At 48.8% G+C, this 3,813-nt stretch overlaps 1 protein-coding gene across 2 annotated transcripts in view; it reads right to left on the bottom strand.

The window, feature by feature from the left end:
- The window catches only part of LOC113212433 (organic cation transporter protein), a 31,003-nt gene that overhangs the window by 7,960 nt on the left and 19,230 nt on the right, over positions 1-3,813 (bottom strand). The window lies entirely within an intron of this gene.

Raw genomic sequence — 3,813 nt, 5'->3', positions numbered from 1 at the left:
GGAAAGCATAATTAGGTGAGGAGTGACGGGTGGGCGGCGGCAGTGCTTCTTTAGATGTTCAAGATGAAGAAATATTCCGTACTGTTTGAGGTACACCCAGAACAACCGTCGTGTGGATGTGGTTCCTTTGAGACAACCATAAAATGAGGTTGATGCAACAACACCACAGGCGCAACCAGAAATGCGGTTTCACCACTGGCTAAATCGAAATGAGCTGAAACTGGAGCCTCAAGCGCGTCGTTTTTACCGTGTAAACGCCATGTAATGTGCAAAATCATAACTTGCACACGTTGGTGTGCAAATTATGCGCACTTCTTTTACCAGTGAGCAAGTCAGGCATCATAGTAAGAACGTTGTGGCCAGCTGCGGCTGGTACCACCGTAAAGTTCGTGACGGTGTGCTAAAAAAGATACGGGGAAACGTTTGTCCTTCGCTGAGGGCGCAGGGCGCATCAGGAGACGACTCATCGCTATTGTATTATTTCTATTCTTTTTGCTTCGAACGGTGAGGCACTGGGATGCAGACACAACGCTCTTTATCTCTAAGAGCATCACCCTACACGCCCTCCCCCACGCACAGAGCGTGCGTCTCGTACAGACGGATAACGGTACAGCCTTTGAGTTATCAACCAGAGAAATCCTCGAACCAAACGACGCTACAATTTACGAAACAGATTCTAACAGGCATATGATCATAACAAGCAGACCAGCTCATAAAAACAAAACGGATACTTGATAACGACAATCCGGTCTGACAGGCTTTGACCTTGGTCGCGGCGCGGAGTATCCGGTTTTGAAAAATAATCGTCCTTGTTGTCCTCCTGTGTTGGTCTCAGGTCTGTGGCAAAAGGGGGAGGGGGAGGGAAGTATCACTGGAAACGCAAGTGTGTGAATGTCGCTCACTTGTAGGTGTGTGGACATCCATACGCATACTTAGAGGGGTAAAGTTGTGAATTTTTCCTAGAAAATTCACACGTTTACCCCCCTAAGTGTACCAATGGATGTTCACACACCTACAAGTGTGCGAAATTCACACACTTGCGTTTCCAGTGTAGATCCCGGTAGATTCAAACCTCGCCTATGGACTTTACTGGCGTATATTGCCTAATTTCAGACGTCTCATTATTTGAGGCTGCCAGGAGGTTGACGACCACCCCTTCGCCCCCCCCCCCTTTTCTCTTGACCACATAGGTGCGGAATCGCCCCTGACTCCTAACGCCATTTAAGTGCATTTGGTTATACTGCCTTCTCGCCTCGTGCGTTATGAGGGAGAGTGAGGGTTGGACCTGCCAGCCTGCCCTGCTCGCGCCCGCACCACGCCCTCGGCGGCAGGCGGCAGGCAGCACGCTCCCCGCGGGTGACGATGTGACATCCCCATGTCACTCACAACTAACACTCGTCAGGCGGAGGTGGGTGATATTGGGCTGAGGTGGAGTGTAAAGGCGCGCTCGCTATCTGCTGCCTGGCCGGGGCGGGGCGGGGAGGGGCTTCGAGTGGACGGAACACGTGGGCCATGCAACAACCGCGGCGGTGAACCGCACAATGTACGATAAACACACGCTGGCACTCACACATGGTTCACACACACGATCTGTACACTCTCACTTCCTTGCTAACTGATTTTTTGGCCACCCCAATGTCAGTAATTATTTACGTTTTCCACGCAGCGGGAATACTGACAAAAGTTTCTAAAATTTTCTTATCAGCAAAGTCGCATTAATGCAGTTTGGACATTTAGACAGTCCCAATTGGACGGCTCCGGTCGGATCAAAATCCTTTGGGCCAATAGTGGCCTCGCGGTTAGTCAAGTCAAGAACGCGGTTAGTCAAGTCAAGACACCAGAAGGCAAAATGCCCTCGCCCTTTATTTCTCTTTTTCTAGCACAGGGCTGCAAAACTGTACGAGCTATACTGAATGATTGACAAATTGCAATTTGAGTATTATGATCCTCTGCTGTATACAATTCTAACGTTTTATCTGACAAAATGACAATCAGTACAGGTCTGAGAGCCCAGGTAAATGGCACTTGTATATAACTGTATATGGCTTGTATACTTTTCGTATACAGTATGTATATGGTGTCATATATGACTATATACAGTACAATATATGTTATATACGGACCTATATATAGTTGTATATGACACAATATATGTTTGTATACAACTGTATATGGCGCTGTATATGGTTATATATGGCGCCATATACAGTTGTATATGACACCATATATGCCCATATATCGGACAATATATAGACATATAGCCATATATAACCATATATAGCGCTATATACACCATATATTGTCGTATATATGGACATATATGGTGTCATATACAACTGTATATGACGCCATATATAGCCGTATACAAATCCATATATAATATATATAGTGCTGTATACAGTTATATACCGCTGTATATGGCACTATATAAATTCTAACGTTTTATCTGACAAAATGACAATCAGTACAGGTCTGAGAGTGTACGTGTTTTCCGTGGCTGCTACGAACTGCATGAGACACTCGTCGACTCGACGTCAGCTGTGTGACTCGCTGGCCTGGTCGGTCTGCGAATCCTCGCAAAAACAAACTCTGTACCAGTATTTTCGCCTTCGTGTTGTGTCCCTTCATTACATGTGTCGCTCCGGCCGTTTTCGATTCAGCGAGCAACAAGTCTCGTCATCAGCCAGCCCCGCCACAGCCCAGCAGGCGAGCCGATCTTCCCCCGGGAGGTCCTAGAGAGACGCGGTCCCAGACCCCAGCAGAGCCTGCACAACAGCCCGATGGCCAGGGCGGCCTTCGCCCTGGCCCCGGCGGCCTGACCACGCGGGGGCCTTTTCTGTCCCCACGCGACGCATTTTCGCGACGCAGGGCAGAATCCCCCTACCCCCCCCCCCCCTTTTCTCCCGTCGGAGAGGAAAGCAAAGCCAGGGCGCTATTTCTGGCCAAGCTCTGCCAACAGCCCGCTTGCTCCATCCCGGCCCGAGGACCTGAGGGTTAGGGGCACGCGCCCCGCACGCGCCCCGAGCCGGTGCTGCACATCCGCGCCCACGAGTGTCAAGTTGTGCGAGTCCCGACAGCTGTCGAGGAACAAAACGCGCCTGGCAGTCACAAACGGAGTGAGGTTTAAAGCGATTTCCCGTTCCTCTGGGAGGCAACCCACGCCCCCCTCCCCCCCCAATCAACCGAACCTCGTAACGCGCCTATGTTTGAATACAGCAGAGGCATTATCAAAGCAAATGTTTTTGTCTAGTTTGGAAACTTCACACCTCGCCCATGAACAAAAATGAATCAACACCGAGAGACCAAAGTTACAGCATATTGCAATCGATTCAGTCTACCCCGCAGTGCGCCGCCGACACGGAGTGTACGGCCGGCTTATCACGGCCAGAGCCCAGCTGGAGGCGAGGAATAATGTGGGGGGGGGGGGGGGGTAACCCCGTGCATTGCACAGCCCTCCAGAAAGACATTCGGTTAGTCCTGTGAATTATGCTACTGCAGTACTGCTGCTATGCTATGCTGCTATGCTATGCTGCTATGCTATGCTACTATGCTATGCTACTATGCTATGCTACTATGCTATGGTACTATGCTATGGTACTATGCTATGGTACTATGCGATTTTTGCCGTGCATACACTCTCAGACCTGTACTGATTTAGTTATTACTAGCTTATAAAGGTTTTTATGCAGCAGGATTACTGACTAATTTGTTATTTGTTCTGTATATTGTTGTAAGTAGCTCACTGCTAAAAGAAAAAATGTCAGTAATTGAAAAGAAATTATTTCGTATTACTTATGAAGACAGTTGTCAGTA

Source organism: Frankliniella occidentalis, unplaced genomic scaffold (assembly GCF_000697945.3).
Source record: "Frankliniella occidentalis isolate FOCC.00 unplaced genomic scaffold, Focc_3.1 Scaffold10, whole genome shotgun sequence".
In the NCBI taxonomy this organism is placed as follows: Eukaryota; Metazoa; Arthropoda; class Insecta; order Thysanoptera; family Thripidae; genus Frankliniella; species Frankliniella occidentalis.
Note: the sequence above shows the minus strand (reverse complement) of the source record. Positions and strands in the feature narration are given on the sequence as shown.